The sequence below is a fragment of the Equus przewalskii genome, chromosome 1 (genome assembly GCF_037783145.1).
Source record: "Equus przewalskii isolate Varuska chromosome 1, EquPr2, whole genome shotgun sequence".
Taxonomy (NCBI): Eukaryota; Metazoa; Chordata; class Mammalia; order Perissodactyla; family Equidae; genus Equus; species Equus przewalskii.
Window position 1 is genome coordinate 84,960,729 of NC_091831.1, and position 23,481 is coordinate 84,984,209.

The 23,481-nt window shown below is 42.5% G+C and overlaps 1 long non-coding RNA gene across 1 annotated transcript in view; it reads right to left on the reverse strand.

The window, feature by feature from the left end:
* The window catches only part of LOC139082887 (uncharacterized), a 109,679-nt gene that overhangs the window by 8,195 nt on the left and 78,003 nt on the right, over positions 1-23,481 (reverse strand). Inside the window, exons 3-5 of the long non-coding RNA XR_011539229.1 lie at positions 5,385-5,519; positions 4,382-4,881; positions 4,083-4,199 (exon numbers count right to left, since the gene is read on the reverse strand). This is a non-coding gene — a long non-coding RNA (uncharacterized lncRNA). The remainder of the gene's footprint in view (positions 1-4,082; positions 4,200-4,381; positions 4,882-5,384; positions 5,520-23,481) is intronic.

Here is a 23,481-nt window from a genome sequence, read left to right on the forward strand (position 1 = left end):
TGAATGTCCATACGCCCAGTTATCTCTCTGGGCCCATGATCACCCATTCATATGCTCCCCAGCCCCACCTTTTGTTTCACAAGGTTCCCCTCTGACTTCTAGACCTTTGTGGGAGAAACAGCTCCACTGTCAGCCTTGGGCCAAATAGGGCTGGGACCTGAGAAGATGTTTTCAGTCTCAGGATCTCGGCTTCTAGGAACTGAAAGGAGAATGTCCCTTCCTTGTTTGTCTGCGCCTGCAACAATGAGAGGCTTCTCTGATGTTGGGGACATGCTCCAAAGGCTGGTCCAGGGGGAGACTGAGACCCAACAGACGTTCCCAGATGATCCGAACAGACAGAAAGATCTGGGCAGGACTCCCAAAGGGCTACAGTTTTTAAAGAAAAAGCTACCTGGTTCCTCAGTTCTAAATTCCCCCAATTCTTGCCAAGGTGGAACTGATTCCATAACTAAGTTTGGCTTTTCAAGCACTGAATGAAGACCAAGGACACATCAAGGAAGAAAGACCACTGGGAATAAAGACCGTGATGACGTGGAAGGAACGCTGGACTCCTCTGGGCTGTGCCTTCTCATTTAACACTCAGGATGGGCAAGGTCGAATGGAGACCTTGGGTGTCTCTGTGACACTGTGCTTCAAGACTAAGGCGTTGCTTACCCATGGGCCCCTGCCTTCACTTTCAGTAAACTGTCTTGAGGAACTCACCCTTCACTCCCACAGGTACATGCTCATGAATTAACATCTATGTCTGAGCAAGAGCCTTGTTTTACGCTCCTAGCTTTGGCCACGCAAGTTTGGATAAAAGCTCCAAAAATTTTAACTGACCTTTCCTTGCTACGGATGCAATAAAAAAGGACAGCATTTCTCTTCCTAATGTAACATTTCCTAGGTCTAAAACATTATTTTACTTCACGTCATTAGTTGCTTTTAATAAATGAAATTTTGTTTGATTCTTATTATTCTTGCCCTTTATACCAGGAAACTCCAGATAGGTAACAGTTCCCTGTGCCAATAACTTTAATGATTGTTTGGTTTTTTTTTTTCCATCTCCACAGTATGTAGTCAGAGAGACTACTTATGAGAGAAGCACATATTCCAGATAATCAGGAGAGCTAGCAGTCACCTCCTACAAAGGAGGACCCTTCCTCCTTTCAGACCCTGTCTCCAGCTTTCATTCTCTTATCTCTGAACTTGACATTGGTGCTGAGCTCCAGGGAGAAGAGAGGTTCTCCCCACAACAAGAAAAACTCCTGCTACAGAAATTTGCAATGGCCAATGGCCGGGATCTGAAAGAGGGGGCGCTAGGGTGAGGGACAAAATGTGTCTCAGGGAGCACTCAGTTGTTGGTAGGTTCCAGCATACGGTTGCCAGGGGCAACCAGGTGTCCAAGCTTGGAGGAGAATAAAATATTCACCAACGCACTGAGACTTATCAATGCACAAAAGAAGTATACACAAGCATGTGTATGCATATATACACACTCATGGGTGGACAGACGCTGAGGTCCATACACACTCTCACCAGTTCAGGCACACACATGTAGTATTTAAAAGCACACAGCAGTGCACATGGGCAATGCAAGCAGATGAAGTTGTGCTCATCAGTCTGGTAAACAGAGTCCAGAGGAGGAAAGAGGCTGCTCCTTGGCTGCCCTGCCCAGTGCACTGTCTCAGTGCAACATCTGGCCAAGTGATGCTCTGCAAGCAGCCACCATGGAGGGAGGCACAGCGCCTGCAAAGTGGCCTCTCTCTGGCCAGGCGTGTGCACAGAGAACTGTCCTCTGTCACCAAACTCTTGCTCTGAAATCCTCCTGATTTTCAACAAGAATCCCAAAATATGCAAAGAAGTCTTGAGCATTCTCCAAGGCATCCTAATTGTTTCCAAACAAGGACGCCCATTATCATATCCATGTCAGTGACCGTTTACCGATCAGGTGTAGTGTTCCAGGGCCTATACCCTTTACATACACATGCTTCTTCATTCTTTGACCAGCCCTGTATCGTAGAAATTACCATCCAAGATTTATAGGAAGGGAAAAGGAGACTCAAAAAGGCGCGGTCCCGGAGCTGGTAAGTGATGGTACTGGGATTTGCACCTCCTGCTCTGTCTGACTCCATAGCGCTTGTTCCTGTCAGAGCAGCTGGCTCTCCCCGGGCAGGGAGCACTCCTGCTGTCTCTCATCCACTTGACCAGCGCTGGCCTTCTCTGTCCCAAGCCGCAGTGGCACCGGCCCTGCCAGCTCTCTCGGCCTCCACATCTGCTGCCTCCTTTCCAGTGGCCTCAGGGCATGTTGGTGAGTATCTGCTTGTGCACTGCTGAAGTGGCTGTGGCTAGCCTGGGCTAACAGGGTCACTCCTAACCACAGAGTCTGGACCAGCTGCCTGCTCCCCTGAAGCTTCCCTCAGCCAGGCAGGGCGTCAGGGTCTGCCAGATTCTCTCAGAATTTGGGAAGATGGGCTGTATCTCCCAGGGTGTCTCTTTTCCTTCTCTCCCCAAAAAGCCTCTCCTTCTGCCCAAGGCAAACTGTGCATCAGGCCAAGGAAAGCTCTAGTACTCTAAAGAGTTTTAGGATTCTCCCCCAGAGCAGGAATTCCTCCCCAAAAGTCCCTGGATAGATCTCAGCGGTGCCTGAGAACCTTCCAGAATTGTTTGCCATATTGCTAGGTTACTACATGTGGATGAATTTTTCCGGGAACAGGGTCCATATCTTCCAATATAGTCTTAAAATTATCTTACGAAAGCTCTAAGCCACTGCCCTTAAGAGGTAGGAGTCAGGCAAGCCCCACTCTCCCACTCTCCCAACACCAGTGTTTAGGTGTAATCCGTTTTGGTACCCACGTGTAATCCCATTTTGGTACCCATCTGATGGGGAGAATCATCACAGAACAGTGGCCAGAGGAGGAAGTGTGGGAAATTCACTGCATCTAGGGCCCCCTGAGCTTCAACCCATAGGCAGAGAAGTCCCACAAGATGCTGGGACAATGGGGCGATGCTGATGCCCTAATCCTGGTGCATGGGAAGGAGGGCCAGACAAGGCAAAGGAGTGGATACTGAAACTGGCTGAATCTGGGCTGGAATCCTACTTTTGTCACATATTGGCCATGACATCTTGAGCATGTTTTTTACTTCTTTGAGTTTCACTGCTTCAATTGTATATTAATGACAATAATACACATTTCTGTCTTTGGTGAGAATGCCATAGCTGGGAGTCACTGAGTGTTTACTGGGTGCCAGAGCCTTCCCTGCAGGATCTCGTTTGTCCATACTATTACCAGACATGGTAGCGAATGAGGAAAATGAGGCTCAGAGGTGCTCAGTGTGGTGCTCCCACGGTGGGGAAGGGATGTGATGTCCACACGGTCCGTGTGCAGAGCCTGTGAAGCACACTCACGACCCAGTCTTCATGCTTCACGTTGCAAGCATCAGCACAGGGCCTGAGACCTGAGACACACCTGTACTTGCTTTGTTCTGCTGGGTCTGGCTCCTGGGTGGCACGTTCAGGAAGAAGGCACTGGTGTCCCTTAGACCTCAAGCTAGACAAGTGCTGAGTGTCCATAAAAGAAATGAGACCAGCTTTTTTCCTTTTGGCTCTGGATTTTCTAGCCATGTGATCTTGGATGTGAGGTGATGAGAATGAAGCTATGGTGCTATCTGATCTGATCCATGACAGCTAGAATGGAGTCTTCCCAGTGTATAGGCTCCCCTCTTCTGACATCTGAGCCTCTTGTGGAACTTGCACAGAAAGAACCTCCCCAAGGCCAGGGCTGGCTCTGATGAGCAAGGCTGTGCTCACCTTTGCTTCATGAAGGTCAAATTCCTTTCTTCTGCACTAGGGTGGAGCTAAATGTATTGCCTAGTGGTCACACAATAGGTACAAACCAGGGATCAGACAGATCCGGCTTAAAATCTGGTCTGTCACTCAGCAGATGGGTATCCTCAGTGTCATCGCTATCATCTCGGTTGTGCCCCCTCACCTGTGGAATGGGTCCTGAGTCCTGGGCTGTTGTGAGGACCAGTGATAATGTAGGTAAGGTGCCTGCACAAATACACTCGCACAAATGGCATCTCTTGGGGTGGTCGCATACCTACAGCATCCCACTTCTCGGTGGGAACCACTCAGCCTCTGAGTTGAGCCAACCATCTCATCCACGGTGTGCATATACGGAACACTTCCTTCCAGCTTGGGCAGGAGGCAGAGTTGCCTGGCAGGGCAGAAAATAACATCATTTCCTCTTCCACCCTTAGATGCAATGTTTGCTACGTGCCCCATCCCCGTCCCGCTGGGAGCTGACAGCGCCAGCAGCCCTCACCTCAGCTCCGGAGACCCACTCAGGTAATAATTCTGATTGTTCCCAGAAAGGAAATGAAAAGCAGCCTGGCTCACCTGGAGAGGCATGACTTGACTATGGGCTGTTCAGCCACTGTGCTCTCTGCGCCTGACTTCCAGACACGCTCAGGATGAAATGCAGACGAGAAGAAGCAGGCTCTGGGAAGGAAGAGCCTCGAAGCTGTCAGAGGCCCTGATGAGTCCTCAGGATGTAGCACGAGGGCGAGGCTCATAGACTCCATAAAAGCCCAGACCTTCAGGGGCTTCCTAGGGGAATAGCCCTTTGCTTCCAAAGTAGGACCCAGCTTCCCCATGTTTTATGGAAAAAATAAATGCATGAATTTGGAGGAACAAAGAGTCTATGTACTGAGATAATTTTACATGTGTTCTGTGCCTCTTTCTTTAGCTTCTGCCGCTACCTTACGGCTGACGCTCACAAGACATGAGTCTTCCTCAGTCAGCAACTTGTGGTCTGGACAAGCTAATTATCTCATGCAGAAGGTGCTTCTCGCGTTCAGGGGAAAATGACAGAGCAGGCTGCTAGGTGGGTAGGGATCCTGCTGAGGAAGAAAGAGAGGGCACTGAGGAATTGGAGGAGAGCGGCTATTCAGAAAGATTTCCACAGGCCGTGGAAAGCCATAAAGATAGTGGAGACGCCTGAGGATAGAAAGAGATAGAAAGAGAGGTGGTACGAGGGAGAGTGTCTTCTAACTGGGAGAGAGGAGGTGTGGAAAGAGCGGCCTGAGTCCATCTCCAGGGAATGAGCCATCGATGGATGCCCATTTCACAAGGAGCGAGCTGGGGGAGCACATCCTCTGACCTCCTCCTCCCTCTAATCTCCTGCCCTTCCCAAGAGCAGAGGGCAAGGAGCCTGATGAGACAGCTCACAGGGACCAGCTTCCCGAGGCACAGAGAGGGATGGAGGAGGAGGAACGGGTATGGGGGTAGGGGGAGGGGGAGAAATAAATGTATTTAATATAGCAGGGGCCAGAGGGGGAAAAAGAGGATTCACATGGATTATATGCTCATCATGTTCTAGGAGAATTAATTCATTTCTTACCTTGAAAAACAGTGAAATCTCTTTTTGACAAATGAGGAAAATGAGACAGAGTCCTTAAGTGGTTTACTCCAACTAGGCTGTCAGCCTGAACAAAACCTGCGCTCTTTCCACCCAGATTGCCCCGCATGTTCAGAGCTGTAGGAGAGAGACACCACCAGGCAGAGGGTCACCTCCCCAGATCCAGGGCTCAGCCGCCACACACTGCAAGCTTGTGGCGAGGGTGGGCAGAGTGGAGTAGGAGGCATCTGTGGAGAAAACAGTCATCCGCCTTTTCACAGTCGAGGCAGAATGACTGTATCCTGCCAAACTCTCATCTGGTTGTTGGAGGCCACTCTGCTGAACGGATCCCCCAAAAAGCCCAAGGCAAGTGACTACAAAGGAGGCAGAGTCGTGGAATCGGAAAGGTGTAATTTTGAAGTCAGGTTCTGCTACTTTCAACTATACGACCATGAGTAAGTCACTTAACCTCTCTGAGCACCAGCTTCCACATCTATGAACCCTATACAATGAGGGCGGCAATCGCATCTCAAAGGATGAAATAAAAACACTTGGAATAAAGCACCTAGGACCAGCATTAGTGGCTGGCTCATAGGGAGTACTCAACCAGTGATGACCATCATTAGTGTAGGAAATATGGTCACAAAGGGCCTGACTACAAGGTCACAGTTTAAAAATACATCTTCAAAAAAACTGTAAAATACACGCAGAAAAGTGCACAAATCATAAGTGTACAGCTCGATTCATTTTAACAAGGTGAGCGCTGTCGCGTAGCCACCAGCCAAAAAAAAATAGAACGTTACCGCCTTCCCAAGTGACACCTCCAAAACCCTAAACAACTATCAGTTCTATAAACACTGATTAATTTCATATATTTTGGAAAAATGTATGGAGAGAAGCAATTACCCTTTTTTTGTCTGGCTTTTTTCATTCAACATTGGCTTTAGAGATTATCTACTTTTCTGCACGAAGTTCGTTTTCATTGATGTCGAGGATTTAATTATGCGAATGTCACAATTTATGTATTCTCCTCTTGATAGACTTTTGGTTTGTTTTCATTTGGCATTATTACAAATCATGTCTCCATTAACATTTCTCGTATATGATTTGAGGCGAATTTATGTGTGCCTTTCTGCTGGAGTGCTGGGTCGTAGGTATGCATCTGTTCGACCTTATGCCAATACTGCTGAAAAGCTTTCAGAAATAGTTGTACTGATTATGCCCTTTACCTGTGATGTTTGAGAGTTGCAATTGTTCCACATCCTTTAACACCAACACTGGTGCTGTCAAATATTTTAATTTCAGCATTCTAGCGGGAGTTTAGCATACCTAACTGTGGTTTTAATTTGCATTTTCCTGATGACTCATGAGACTGAGCCCTTTACATATGCTTGTCTGAATATCTGCTTTTGGGAAATATCTCTCTCTACACCACCACTTGCCTTCTCACTCTCTTTCTGGTATCTTTTGATGAACGGAAGTTCTTAATTGAAACGTAGGTTCCTCTATCAACTTTTCCCTTATCCTCAATGCTCGGCGGGCCCTGTTTCTGAAAGTGTTACCCAACCCAGGCCCGGGAGGTATTCTCCTAATTTTCCTTCTGGATGTTTGCTTGTTGTCCTTTCGTATTTACATCCTCCTAGAGTTGATTTTTGAGTTTGATGCAAGGTAGAGGCTCAAATAAATTTTTCAAAATATAGGTATTTGACTATTCCTGTACCATCCATACAAAAAAAATTCCCTTTGTTGTCATCATTGCTGTGTCAGATTCATCATGAAATCAAGTGATCTTGTATATCCTGGCCTGTTTTCATAATCTGTTCTGTTGGCCTATTTGTCCGTTTGCACCAATACCACGCTATCTTAGTTACTGTAGGTTTGTAATCAGCCTGGATCTCTGGTAACATTAGTCAACCCTTTATATTCACATATAAATTTTAGAATCACCATCCTATTTCCCATAAAAATCCTCTTGAGATTTTGATTGAAACTGCATTGAATCCAGGAATAAATTTGGGGAAAACTGACACTTTTCCATTCCTTACATTCAACGTTCTTATATTTAAGGTGTGGCATTTGAAAGGCAGATGGAAGTTCTGCAAAACTGTGGGTGTTTGCATAGTACAGTATTTTAGTATAGTCCTTTAAAATCTTTAGTTGAAGTAATTAGTCCCTTCACATTTGACCTAATTGCTTATGTATTTGGGTTAGATCTATAATCTTATTATACTTTCCACTTTATCCCCCTAGTTTTATGTTAACTATCTCCTTTTTTGCCTTCTTTGTAGTAAAATAATGCTTTGTTATTCAATATCCTGTCTCTGTTAGCTTGTTGGTTATACGTTCTTCTATGCTCTAAATTCCTAAAGAAATTACTCTAAAGCTACAAATATGTATTTTTACCAGGTCCAAGACAAGGTCAAGACCTTAAAACACTTTAAATCCATATATTGTTTTATGTCTCATGTTTTATTATTTTAATTCTACATATATTCTCAACAAGACAAGACATTATCATGGTTATATACAGTCAGGAATCATTTGGGTTCATCAATATATTTATCGTTTCTGTATCTCTTCATTTCTCCCTCCTCTCGTCTCTGTTTCTTTCTGGGATTATTTTTATTCTCCCCCAAGAACTCTCTTAAAAATTCCTTTAGCTGTTCGTCTGCTGGTGACCAACATCACTTTCTTTTTTAGGAGAAGCTGGAAATATATCTTTATTTTTCTCTTCAAAGAATATTTTCACTGGATACAGAATTCTAGGTCAGCATTTATTCTCTTTCAACACCTTAAAAATACCATTTCTTTGTCTTCCGGCTTCCAGAGTTTCTGCTGAAGTCACTTCTCGGTACTACTGTTTTTCTTTGAAGGTAATATGTCTTTTTTTCTGACTGCTTTTAGGGTTTCTCTTTGTCTTTGGTTTTTCAGCAGTTTGTGACGTGTTTAGGTGTGGTTTTCTTTGAATTTCTCATGCCTGGTGTTTTAGAATTTTTGGAATCTATGAATTATTGTCATTTGTCACTCTGGGTAAAATTTTAACCATTTTCTTTCTTTCCCTTCTGTGCCTCCATGTGCATTTAAACTTTTTTTTTTCTAAGCGTGATACACTGATCTCTCAGGCTCTCTGCTGTGTTTTCCATCATTTTTCTTTTTTAACTACCTTTATCAGTCCAGTTATTTTTCACAGACTAATCACATTTTTTTTTCTTTGTCCAAATCCTAGATCAGCTATGAGTCTGATTTTATTATTTGTATTTTTTTATTGGTTATATTTCTAATGTGCTTTTTTTATTCTTTTCAAAATTTTTTCCATATTTCATATATATCCATCCTTATTAAAATAATAAGTTTATTATTTTTAATAGGCTATATTATTTAGCGCACTTTTAGGTTCATAGCAAAACTAAGTGGAAAGTAGAGAGTTCGTCTATACCCCTTGTCCCCACACATGCACAGTCTCCTCCACAAGCAACATTCTATTACCATGTTTTTGATCTCTGTTTTTTCTCTTTGATTCTCTCTTAACATTTCCATCTCTCGGCTTACATTACCCATCTGTTGTTGCATGTTGTGTACTTTTTCCATTAGAGCTGTTAGCCAATTAAGCATAGTTGTTTTAAATTTCTGGTCTGATAATTCCAACATCCCTGCCATATCTGAGTCTAGTTCTGATACTTGCCGAGTCTCTTCAATTTGTTTTTTCTTTGTCTTTTAGTGTGCCTTGTAATTTTTTGCTAAAAGCTAGACATGATAAATTTGGTAAAAGGGACTCTAGTGAATAAGCTTTTAGTAATGTGGTAGTAAGGTGTGGGGGAAAGGGAAGCATCCTGTAGGGCTATGAGTAGATGTTAGTCTTTTAGTGCACATGTGCCCAGGATCTGTGAACTTCACAAGAGTTTCTTAGCCCCCCTTACCCTGCTTAGGTTCATAGCAACTGTGAGATATGCAGAGGCAATGCACAGAATTCTGGAAGCCCTCTGGAGTTACAGCTCTTCCCATCAAAACGATGAGATGACCTACAATAGGATGGCTAGAGGGGGCTGGAGTTCTCCCAGGTTGGTTAGTTTCTGATAGAGCTCCCATAAGTTAGACTCTGGTAAAATAGTTTCTCTTGACTTGAAGCCTTGTTAAGAAGAACAGACAATGCTCTGGTGCCTTTCAAAATGATTACTTTTTCTCTCCCCCTGCTAGAAGCAGGAGATTTTTCTCTGATATTCATTGTGAGAACTTGGTAGAGCTCCTGGAGATAAAAATCATAAAAGTGTGAGAGGCCCCCTCTCGCTAGGCCCCCTGGAGTTCCTCTGAGAGCTGTCTGGCTTGAGCCTACAGCAATTTGTCCATTACAGCTCAGGTTTCCCTGCCCTGGTATTGTTTCCTACAAGGTTTATGCTTGTAGGTTTCTGCTCTAACAGGCTTTGATTCTGTGTATCTGCTAATTTGTCTCTACGATTTTTTGTGGTTTGTCCTGTGACCTTACTTCTCTGAAGGATCTAAAGAGTTTTTCATTTTTCACTTTGTTCGGTATTTTACTTGTTAGAATGGAGAGATGACTTCCATGCCCCTTACATGCCAGAACAGAAACCAGAAGTCATTATTATTATTTTTTTATGCCTGGTAGTTTTTCTTGAATGTTGGACATTGCATGTGAAAAATTATGGGCGCTCCAAATGATATTCTCTTTTTCCGGAGATCATTCACTCTATCATGTAGCAGGCAATCAATCAAGGATTGAACTGACTTGAGCCTCATTTCCCTTTTTATAAGATTCTGTGTCCTCCTAGCTCATCCCCTCTCCTAGGCTGTAGCCCTCCAGGATCACAACTGAAGTCCTGGAATGTTTACCAACACCCTTCTCGTGGCTTATCACATCTCTATTTTTTGTCTCCCCACCACAGTGAGATGGCCAAAAACCCTACTCACCTTTCTAGTTCCTTTTTTCCGCGGTTTCTTAGTCTATTAGCCTACACAGCTTAAAAATAAGCAAAGGCTTCAACAGGAAAACTAGCACATAATGTGGCTTTCATTTCACTGTGCCTCGCTTCTCTCCAGGATCTTGGTTCCTCAAGACCTGGCCCCAAATCCAACTGTCATTTCTCCAGTTCTGTGAGACGTGGAAAGTTCTGCTTAACTGATGATCTTTCCTCGGGTTCGACTCAGTTTTCAGACTGGCTGCTCAGCCCCTTGCTGCATATCAAAGTGTAGACTGCCAAGGGGAAGAGCCTCATGCACATCTCCACAGGATTGTGGTTCTCCGTTCTTGGCTGGTTAAGTACTTCCCCAATATCTTCGGACAGATTTTTTAAGTGTTATTCAGCTTTTCTCATTGTTATTAAGAATAACAATGTATTGGTCCAAGTATTGGTCTTAATAAGCAAGAATGGAAATATTGGGACCACTTAGAAGAAGTAAGAGTTGCAGCCAGGTGTTCATAACAATTGTGAGATAAGCAGAGGTGATGTGGAGAATTCTGGAAGTTTCTGCAGGGGCAGCTCTTACCATCCAAACCAGGAGATGCCCCATAGCCACAATCGAAGAAGTTACGTTTCCTTTGGGATCAGAATCCTCAGTAATATGTTTGGAAAGATGAGACTACCAAATACTTTATCCAGCGTCACCCCCCAGGAGAATGGACAAGGCAGCTCTCTGGCTAGAAAAGGATTCCTCAGAAAAAGGCCAGTGCAGGGCAGACCCATGGAGCCAGGTTATCTCCAGCGTCAGCGATGTGCTAGAGTCTGCTCTTATCATCTCACAAGAGCCTACTGTGTATGTCTTTTCCCAACTCTATTGGTAACATTACGTTAGTTGCATGAAATTGGCCATAGTCGGAGTATTTACACCAAGGAAATGAGCAAGCCCCATAAATCAGAGCTTTATTTTATCCAGAGGGCTTATTGTAAAACATGTATCAGCATGTTCCCACCTGGAGAGGGGGATGTGTGGCAGAATACCAGGGTCAGAGTTCAAGCCCTGTAGGTCATCAATATTAAGGACTGATTTGGTTCTAGGCACTTTCTTAAACTCTTTGCATCCATCCCGTCATTTAATTGGTACAATAACACTGTGGGGTCAAATCATGGAAGCCAGGAGGTTTCATGTAAGATCACATAGCAACACATGTCTGTCTGACCCCTAAATGGTTGTTCTTAACCATGGCATTAAACATCTTCCTTGCAGCAGCAAAATATAGGAGGACAGGTTATAAACTAGAAGTATGGGCAGGTGTCCAGTTATTGAAGCAGACAGTATAAGTGTTGCAAAGCCCGAAAACTGGAGCTGAAACAGCACAGTGGAACCACATAGAAAAGGCAGGCAGACCCTGAGGCAGATGCTACAGGTGCCTAGTCAGTGGAAGAGTAAGCCCTAGAAAGCTGGGAGGCAATACTGAGTCTTAGCATCTCTCTGACTGATGGACATAGCACAGTGACACGGGAGAGCAGAACTAGCAGTATGAGAGGGGTACATGCCAGTGGCCAGCAGGAATTGGCACACGGGGCTTGGGGGCCACTTGCTGCCCTCATAGTGAGTGATTCTCAAGATTCAGCCCCAGTCTCAAAGAAATTGAGGCTGTAGTTAGGTTTTTCATCTGGTATCCGGGCATAATCGAGGGCTCCTGTTTTCAGGAGAGACAACTCGGTTAGAAGAGCGCTAGCAGTCAAGATACTGATTGTGTCCCAGTGATTTATACAAGGACTCTGCAGGGGGGTTCAGGGAGGGTGTCAGATATTCTTAGCTGTGGAAAGGCCCCTTTTGGAGACCTGAAAGCAGGGGAGGAAGACCTGAAATAGTCTAAGCACAGAACAGGCCTAGCAGAAAGAACAAGGCAGGACACGGAGACCCCAAGTTAAGGGTTTGAGGGACTCAATGTAATACTCAGACCAGGCAGAGCAGTGGCCTGAGTGCAGTGGCCATCAGCCCAAGGGCAGCTCTCTCCTTGTTTTTGAGTAATGTCCCTTTGGAGGCATTTCAGCCATGTCATAGCAGAGCTTAACAGAATCCACCCTTTGTTGGATGAGTCTGGGAGATCTCCAGTGGTGGGGAGTCCCTGAATGGACTGCATGGTGAGGACAGACCATAGAGCTAGATGAAAACCAGGAGGGGTGGTCAACACTTACCACACACAACAACACACCAGGCACCAGCTTCTTCTAGGGGTACAGAGATGCATAGAAACTCCCATGGAGATACCAAAACACACTGTGGTGAGACTCTAATGAGGTTGAGCCTACATCCTGGTCTGCCAGAGGCAGTCCTCGTTTCCGTCTACTGTTCCAGCAGAGTTATTAATAGCTTCAGTTAGAAGGATAAATTATGTGGTCACTCTAGCTGTCATGGATGTGATGGTTAATTTTATGTGTCAACTTGCTAGGGCCATAGCACTCAGAAGTTTGGTTAAACACCAGTCTAAATGTTGCTGTGAAGGAATCTTTTAGATGAAATTAACAGTTAAATCAATAGACATTGAATAAAGCAGATTATCCTCCATAATGGGAATAGGCCTTATTCAATCAGTTGAAGGCCTTAAGGAAAAAAAGATCTAGTCCCCAGGGAAGAGGCAATTCTGGCTCCAGCCTGCCTTCAGACTCAAGCTGCAACCTCAGCTCGATCTCCAGCCTTCCGGTTTGTCCTGCAGATTTCAGCCTTGCCAGACTCCATAATTGCACAAGCCAATTCCATATAACCAATTTCTTTCTCTCTCTAGACACACACACACACACCCCCGATTGGTTCTGTTGCTCTGGAGACCCCTGACTAATACAATGGACTTACGTCTGCGGGGTTATAGGGATGTAGTTGCAGGAACTGTCATTTCTTCTTGGCCCAGGACTTTGAAGGGCAAGCTGTCTAAATGATAAGGCTGGTGAGGGAGTCACTGAGAGAAGAACTTGGCGTTGCTGAGGAGTTCTGTGGGGCTGGGGGAGGGGTAGGCAGGTCCTGAAAGAGGAAGTGGAAGTGAGGAGTAGACTCTGTAAAGCAGACCTAGTTTGCAGTTTTGATAAAGTGATCCCCAGGCAACGGGGAGCCACAGGGGGTTTTAAGCAGGGAAAACCTGGGTCCATTGACTTCCTCCTAAGGCTCTCTAGCTTTGGATGCAGTGGTAGGATGGCAAAAGGGAGAATGGAAAGGACAGAGATGGATTTGAGAAAAATTATCCTTCATTTCTTGTTGTTGTTACACCTGTTTGGTGACACCTGTGTCCTGAATAAACCCAACCACCTGTTTTCTCCATTCCTACACCCAGACAAAGGAGCATGGGTGATGAAAGCTATACAACAGAGCAGATTGCTGTTGTTATAAATTTATGATCACCAGTCTCAAAGAAACCTGGAAATTCTACTAGGACTTTCAATCTTCACTTTCTCCAGAAACTGTTCACACTTTTTAAATGCATAAACAGGCCACCTCTCCTCTCACTCAACATTTTTCAAATTAAACTTTTTGAAAATTTTGAGATAATTATAGATTCACATGTAGTTGTAAGAAATAATACAGAGAGATCCAATGTACCCTTTAGTCAGTTTCCTCCCATGGTAACATCTTGCAAAACTATACAATACACAGTATCACAACCAGGAGATTGACATTGATGCAGCCAAGATAGAGAATATTTCCACCATCACAGGACTCTTCATATTGTCCTTTTATAGCCATACCCACTTCCCTCTGCCCCTCCTTAACTCCTGGCAACCACTAACCTATCCTCCATTTCTATGATTTCAACATTTCAAGAATGTTATTTATGTAGAATCATGCAGAATATAACTTTTGGAGAGAAGAATTGAAATCATACAGAGTGTCCTCTTTGATCATAATGGAGTCAAACTAGAAATCAATAACATAAATATTACAGGAAAATCTCCAAACACTTGGAAACAAAAAGTCAAAGAAAAAGTTCTAGGAAAATCAAAAAATTCACTGAATTGGAAAATCAAAATTTGTGGGACAGTGAAAGCAGTGTTAAGAAGAAAAATTTTAGCACTAAATATATATATTAGAAAGAGGAAAAGTAGCAAAACAATAATACAAGCCTCCCTCTCAAGACCCTAGGGGGAAAAAAGTAAAATAAATCCTAAACAATCAACAGGAAGGAAATAATAGAGATAAGAGAAGAAATCAATAAAATTGCATGCATAAAAACAATAGAGATAATCAATGAAACAAAGATCTGGTTCTTTGAGAGGATCAATAAAACTGACAAATGTCTAGCAACACTGACAAAGAACAAGAGAAAGGTCATGAATTTTGTAGGCGTGGGAAGAGATGGGGCCATGTTTTTTTCTGTTGTTTCATTTTAGCAGAGCAGTTCTTGTCTATGGTTTTCTGTCGTGCTGGCTATCCACTTCCTGGTCCTTCAGCTAGAGAGAGCAGGCTTTTGTTGTAGCTTTTTTTTGTCTGTGCCTTTTAGTGTTCCCAGGTTGCATGCTTCTTCAGGTCTATGTGTGGGATGTGAGACAAAAAGAAAACCCAGGGAACTCACTACTATGTTGCTCCTTCTCATCCCGCAGCCTAGCCAGTCTGCCACCTTCTCTTCATCTTTCAGAGTTGCCTTCTATTTGCTTTATAGATAATGTTAAAACACATTTTATATATAATGCACTTAGAGAGAGGAGTAGGGTAGAGTATTTCTCCTCCATCTTCCTTGAAGCAGAGTCCTTGCTAAATTTATTCTGCTCCGTATCCACTTTACAGAAAAAATGAAACACAGTAGAAGCTATCAAACAAGAATTCCCTTGTCTGCCCAATTACAAACCCATGAAATGACATGTATCAGCCCCCAGCCTCTCTCCCTTCTTTTCTTGTGATGACAGAGGAGGTTTCCCACCTGGGAGCTAAGACCAAACCTACTGAACATGAGATCTCATCCGCTCCTGTTTCCCCAGGAGCATTAAAAAATAAATTATCTTCCCTTTCCCTTATACATGGATTCTTCCTGTTAACTAGATTTTTCCATCAGCTTCTAATTGTGCTCAAGTCCTTTACATTAAACACAGTCAAATCTTGGTATCACGTTCCCTCCAGCTATTGCTCTGGCTGCCTTCCTCCTTCATTGAATTTCTCAAGACAAAGTCCGTATTTCTTTATTTCCCATCTACTCCTCAATCAATTCCAGTGTGGCTTTGGTTCCCATAATTCCACCTCCAAGAAGCTCTGCTGACTAGAGATGTTTCTGTATGCCATCTTCCTTGAACTCTTAGCACCTTTTGGCTCTGAAGATCACTCCTTGCTTCTTGAAACTCTCTCTGCCCCCAGCTTCCATGAGCTATCACTCTCCTGTCTTTTCTCTTATTTCTCTGGCCACTTCTCTGTCTATTTTCTGAACTCATTCTCTTCCACCCTACCAGCAAGCATTGTTCTCAGAGCTTGGTCACGTGCCCTTTTCTCAGAGCGCTCAAATTTTCTCCCTGGACATTTTCATCTATACTAGGACTTCAGTTATCACCTCCATGCAGATAGCTCACACATTTACATCCAGCCTCCTCTCTCCTCTGCCTTTCATACTTGTAATGTATAATCTCTCTTGGAAGGCTGAAAGTCCCCACAAACCAATATGTCTTGAATTGAAATCAAGATCTCCTTAACTGTTCCTAAGAACTCTCCCGCCTTGTTCTCTAAGTCAGTGAATGGCACCACTGTCCATGCAATTATAAAAGCCAGATATTATTCCCTCCTCTCCTTTATCTCCCATACTCAACACATCACTGTGTCCCATTGATTTTACCTCTTAAATAACTCCCCACCTATCCACTTGTCTCCAGTCCCACTGCCCTCACACTGATCCAAGAGACCATCACCTCTATGTTGCCATAGCTATTGCCATATCTGCCTAAACATTTCTAACATCTACCCTTGCTCCTTACCGAGCTGGCTGCCACGCTAAAGCCAGAGAATTTTTTTTTCTCAAAATTCAAATTTGATTTTCTGTCCTTCTATCTTGCATTCTCCTTCTCTCTCACACACACACACACACACATGCATACATACTCACATGCTTAAAATCTGTAGAAGTCTCCAGTTGTCTTGCCAATACTCTTAGAACAGAGCCATAACTTTATGTAGTCTAAAGCTCTGTATGGTCAGCTTCTCCCCTAATCTTCATATCATTTTGCACAATTTCTCCCCAATTTATGCTTCAGTCACGCTGGCCTTTCAGTGGCAAGTATGCTCCATGATGCTTCTGCCCCAGGACATTTGCCTGTATGACCCTCTGCATGAGCTCGTTTCTCCTCCTCTATTCAACTCTATCTTTTCCTCATCCTTCAATTCCTGGCTCAATTATTATTTCCTCATAAATCTTTGCATCATTTATTTGATGGGTATTTTATTTATGTCCATGCTCCTCTATTAGATTTTAAGAGGCACAAAGGCAGAGAATGTTGTTTCTTGCTTGTCCTTATATCCCTCATGTGTAGCACAACACCTCACAGAGTCATTGTGTTGCACAAAATGCACGATGTCCTTGGAGTTGTGAATTGTTGCAGCTGGAATTATTTATTTCACATGCAGAGGCTCTCAAATAAATACTTTGGAATGAATGAATGAGATTCAGTCAATGGGACTTAATATTGATTGGGCACATATATAGGAGTGAAGGATAAGAAAAAGAAAAATGTCATTCTTAAGTTTTGACCTTGGGAAATTTGGCTGATGTTAATACCATTAAATAAAACAGAGATTACAAAAATCATTTTAGGAGGACAAGCTTGGGTTTGTTTTTGGATGTATAATTTTTGCTACCTAAACACAGATCTCTAGTCTTCAGTTGAAATTGATTTTAGAATCATCAACTTATAGATGATTTTTGCAGTCAAATATGTAGATAAAATCTATTCAGTGGAGGAGGGGGAGCAGGTAGCGTGAGAAGAAAAGAGGGTCAAAGATAAGACCCCGAGTAGCCGACCCTAAGATTAAAAATGTGTCATCACAGAAGTCACAGAAGGAGGAAGTTTCAAGAAGAGAGTACAATAAGCAATATTAGAAGCTGCAGATTTCCAGCAGGGTGAGAAGTAGGTTGGGACTATGGACTTAATCTTTCCAGAAGGTCCATCAGGAGATGGCAGGGAACCGAGGAGTGAATGAAGTGATTGATGATAAACACGAGGACACAGCGGACACTTGATGGCGAGGCAGGATCCAGGGAGCTTTTTGACAAAGTGAGGTGCTACTGAAGACCAAGATATTTGAAATCTGTGGAACAGGTGAGGACAGAAGTAGGAAGAGAAAAGGGATTTTAGAGGAAATTTGAAGGAGTTCGTGCTTAATGACCTCAGTTTTCTCTGTGACACACACCACTTATTCATCTGCTGAGAGAATGAGGACAGGAGCCTGGTGGGGAGCCTGAAGATAAAGACAAGACTGAGAGCCCTCGCTGTGGGGAACAGGACAGGGAGCCAACTGGAGCAGGGTAAAGGATTTTGAGTAAGAATGAAAGCTCCACGGTGGCTGAATTCATACACGTGTAGTGGGTTTGATCCAGCAACACCCTCATGCCCAGCTTAGCAAATGGAAGAACAGGTGGTTGTGTTAATCCCAGCCTGGATATCACTGGAGTCTGTGCTGAGAAAGACTGAGGGACCAGGAGAGCGGAGGGAGTTGGCAAACATGTAGCTGAAATGATTGACAACAGCAACCAGGTTGACAGGGAAGGAAGTGAAGCTGGGCTGAGGTTGATGGGCTGGAAAGATAAAGCAGTACCCTGGGACTGGAATTCTCCACGAGGCTTTAATTAGAGCAGTTTTGTTAGGACAGGTGAAGAGAGAAACTTTACTCAGACAACGAAAGGTTAAATTAAGAGACTGTAGAAAAGAAGCAGTAATGTGGAAGCGATAAAAATATATACTTTGATGTTAGACACACCTGTGTATAAGTCTTGTCTCTTTTAGTTATTAGCTGTGTGAACTTGGAACTCAACTGCTTAATCTGTAAAGTAGAGATAATAATAGTTCTTATGTCAAAAGCTTGCAGCCAGAATTAAATGTGATAATGTGTGTGAAGCACTTAGCACAGGGTAGAATATGGTGAGCTTTCTAGGAGTAGGTGGATATTTATATTCTTACTTTTATGATGATCATGATATGACCTCAGGATGTGCCTGTGACTGTGAGTGGCTGGAGATGTGCAGAGGTGCAGGATTTTGGAGTGGAGAAGACTTGAGACCAGTGGCAAGGAAAGATAACCCACGTCTGTCTGGGAGGATAACAGTATCCTTGCTTTGTCTCCATTACGGACATGGGTGCCATGGCTGTAGACTGGAGATGGCGCTCTTTGGCTTCCCCTGTCCCACAGAGGCACTTAGCAAAGGCAGCCCAAACTTAACCCAGTTGGGAGCTTCTTGAGACTGGAAGTACATGCGCAGCCAAGTTCAGCTTTGTTTGCTCATAGTCATTCAATGTATATCAGTGCTTCGTTGGACAAAAGGATGCCTAGGTTTCAGCAATGAGACCTTTTTAATTGTTTGGGTTTTGCACTTAAATTGTTCTGAGTCAGCCAAACATGCTCATAATTAGGAGACAAACAGCAGAGGCCAGTCAGTAGCATTTCCTTTTGCTTATTTAAATAGTTGGCTTTCTTGGACTCAAGCCATATTGATTCTGAGAAAGCTTTATTCAATTAGTGCCCACATGTGCATTCAGCACTGTGTAGTCAGTGAAGACGCAGGTGGGCTTGGGAGCGACTCTGGGTACTTCCCAGGAGTCTTTGGTCACCACGTGTCCTGCATAGAAGATGGAGAGACTCTGGCCTCTGCAAGAAAGCATTTGTACTACCTCTGTAGAAACCAAGCACATCAGCACCAGCCCCCGTAGTCCAGCTGGCAGCCCATTAAAGCCCATTAAAGGTCTGAGTGTCCGGCATAGCCAGGAAGAGCTGGGGAAGATGAGTCATGGTACCTAGTGTAAGAGAAAAAAGGAAGCTAGCAGTTAACTGCCTACTGTGTACCAGGGACTATTCTAAGTCCATTGCTGATGGCAAATCATTTAATCATTATCCTCTCCACAGCAAGGAGAACTAGACTCAGACAAGGAAATGCCTTGTCTGAGGTTGCACAAAGTGATGAAACTGGGATATGAATCCTGGTGTTATGGAATCTAAGGCTCACAGGCTGAGCAGACTGCTACTGTGTTTTTCTCTTTGTGTGTATATGTGTTATTTTTTTTTTTCAGGGCTTACTGGGAAATTTGAACAAATTACATGAAGGATTATGTATTTATAGCTTGAGAGACTACTTATGTGGGGAACATCAAGGACCAAGGTGAGATTCTGACAAGTCAGAGCAGGCACTAGATGTCTAGGAGCCCCAGGCCTATTGGGAAGGTGATGATGTGAATCACTGTGGCTGATGGCTGCCTATAAAGGTGGTAAGAAATCTCCTGGACGAAGTTCCAAGAAGACCAGAGATCAAAGTCCGTCAGTCTTGAATCTAATAGGAAATTGCCACATTGCAGGGGTAACAACCATCTTTCCTTTTGGCTTAAAAACCTGAAATGAAATGAGAAGACATATCAGAACCAGGAAGACACAGGCATGGGATCAGGATACAGAGTATGAGAGTTCCAGAGATTCTGGCAGAAGAAGGATTTCATTGGGATAGCTAGTAGAGTCAATGAGATGGGCCCTGAGCAGGAAAATAAATGAATGAAACAGAAATGGCAGTTAAATCCAAGAGTGGGGATTCAGGGAGCTCAACCATGCAGTTTTTCCAGGACTGTCTTGCTTTTGCACTGAAAGCCCTACTTCTGGTAAATCTCTCTGTCAGGAATGAGTCATCAATGCAGATTCCGTGAGAGGCCCAGGAGAAGAACAAGGAGAGATGGTAGTGCAGCTAGTGCTTGTCACTGTATCAATGATCTCTCTCAGCCTCAATGTCCTCAGATATAAAGTAGAGACAGGGATTCCTCTCTGGTGTTGGTACTGCAAGGAGGCTAAGGGTGTAGTGGTCATTGGAGGGAAAAGGACAAGGAGCTAAAATCATGGAGCATTCTCTCTGAACCCATGCTGCCACTACAGTATCTCCTTCCACACTCACATCTATTATTATTTTCTTTGTTTTATAGATAAGAAAAAAATGAATTAATGAGGCACTAAGTCATTCGTCCCCCAAGTTATGTGACTGGAAAGTAGTGGAGTTACATTTGAGAACCAGATAGTAGGGATGAGGAGTTACATACAGAAGCAAGGATTTCCTTGCCAGTGGGGGTTATGAAAAATCCAAGATTAGGTGCCCCACTGCCCCGGTAAGGCTTTTACTGAGAAGAATGTCTGGGGATGACATGACTCTTGTTTGAAGTGTCTGAGCTACAGGGTGCTGGATGGTTCTCACAAGAGCTGACCCATTTGTCCATAAATTTTGTATTTTTTCTTTCAACCCCCCGCCCCCCCCCCCCATATCTTTTTAAAGAAGAAAAATAACCACTTCTCTGAATTTCTGTTAAGGAGAGAGTTGGCCATTCCAAGCAAGTGAGGCAGAGATAAAATGGAATATGGTCTGCTGCAGTCATGCCCAAGAGTACTTGTCAGGGATTATTTCTTCTTGGCTTGAAAAAGGATAATCAGCTCAGAAAAGAGAAGAAAGCTTTGGGTAGGGAATCTGTTTTTACAGAAGCTGGTTGGCAAGCATTTGATCAGGTGGAGATACATACATCTTAATCCACAGCAACTCAAAGGCCCACATGTCTCCATTGGGAAATTAATCATTTCTAATGAATTAGCAAGGAACGGCCCTTTCCAGAACTAAATCCATGGGAACGGCAGAGCTCCATGGGAGATCCTTGGGTGATGGCTGTTGGAACCACATGGAGCCCTGGAGCTGCCATCCTGCTTTGATGAAGGAAACTCCAGTCGGACTGACCTTCGGACCCAGCACTTCGACATTATACATCTGAAAAGCAGCAAGTGACCTGTAGATGCTGATCTTTGAAATGAGAATATTCTAATTTTTATTCATTAGCTTTCAATTTCTGTAGAGAAGATATTGCTAAGGGGTGAGGGCAAAAATGACAGCTAATCAATGTGGAATTTGAAAATCACCCATTTGCAACCCCTAATATAAAAACTTATTCAAGAAAATATTAGCAATGGATGCAAAAATCTGTGGGTAAAAGGTGTTTGGGAAAAAATTCACACAGTGACAAATATCACAGCCCAGTTACTTACCAATTATAAAGATGTAGGTGTATAACACAGTATTATATTACATACAAATGACAATAAAAGCACAAAGGGCAATAAAACAGTGAGACTATACTATACCAAGGTTCTTATATTCATGGTAAATTTGTTTAATATTAATTTTTAAAGATTCCTATTGTAATTCCTAGAACAACTACTAAATGTGATACAGAAGTATAGCTGAAAAGCTAACAGAGAAATTAAAATCAATTATTAAAAAAATTTTAAGAGAGGAGGAGAGAAATAGAAGATTAAAAAATATACAGGATGAATAGAAAACAAATAAAATAGTACACCTAAATCCAGCATGTCAATAAATACATTAAATAGAAAAGATGAAGCATTCCAATTAAAAGCCAGAGCCTATCAGTTTACATTGTTTAAAAATGACCACAGGACTTAGCTACATACTATCTATAAGAGATGAACTTTAAATATACTTAAATTCGTTGAGTAAAAATTGATAAAAATGATACCATGAAACCAACAGCCAAAAGAAAACTGCAGTGGCAATATTAATAGTACACCAAATGGACTTCACGTCACAGACTTACTAGAGAGAAAGAGGAATATTTCTTAATGATGAAAGTGTCAACTTATTAGAAATACATAGCAATAGTAAAAATGTGTGCAAATAATAGTTACAAAATAAATGACTCAAAAACTAAAAGACCGAAGAGCGAAATGGGCAAATCCACAATTGCAGTTGGAAATTTTGTCACTTATTTCTCAGTAACTGATAGAACGACTGACACAAAAGTAGAGGATGTAGAAGATCTCAGCGTTATTCATAGGCTGTGACATCTAGTTACGTAGCTTCAAATTAAGCATTGCTTCCAAGTGTATACAAGAGGGTCGCCAAGATAGAATACACACTGAGTGATAACATAAACCTCAATACATTTCAAAATATCGAAATCTAAAAGATATCTTGCCAAAGTAAAATTAAATTATGAAAAATAAAATAAATATAAAATATTCAATAACCTATGGTTCAAAGGAAAAAATCAAGGGAGATTAGAAAATATTTTAAAATACATGTTAATAACATGCAACACATGAAAATTTACAGAATAAAACAGTAACGTTTACAGGGAATTCACAGCTATCAATGATCATATTAGAAAAGAAGAAAGGTTTGGAATAAGCTAATGTTTTACCTTAGAAAACTAGAAAAATATAAGCAAATTGAACACAAAGTAAGTAAAAAGAAGGACATGTTAAAGATCAGGGTAGAAGCCAATCAGAGAAAACAGACCAACGATGCAGAAATTAAGAAATGTAAAAATTGCCTCTAAAAAACCTTAATCAAATATGTAATCCCTGAACAAGACTGAAAAAAGAGAGAAAACACAAATTATCTATACCAAGATTATAAAAGGGGAGGTCGTTCAGATTCTATAGTTATTAAAAGGATAAGGAACTATTATTAATAATTTTATACCAATGGATTTCACCCCTTAAATGGACTAATTCCTTGAAAACAGGTCTTAACAAAACTTACACAAGAGGAAGTAGAAATTTTGAATAGTTGTCTATTTAGTAAAAGAATTTAGTCCCAAACAAAGAAAAAGAATTTCAGTCATATTCAAATATGATTTACATTCCCTTTGAATCCTATTAAACACTTGAGGAGGAATTAATACCAGTATTATACAAACTCTTTCAGAAAACAGAGAGGAGGGAAAATTTCTTAGTTTATTTTACAAAGGCAACACAACACTGATACCAAAATCTGACAAGGATATTACAAAAAAAAGAGTTATAGGCCAATACCCTCATGAATATAGAAACACACCCTTAACATAATAAATGCAAGATGAATACAGAGTCTATGAAAACTTATAGTAGATCATAATGAAACAGAGTTTATTCCAGGAATGTAAGGTTATTTGAAAATCAATATAACTTACTAGATTTTCAGAACAGAGGTGAA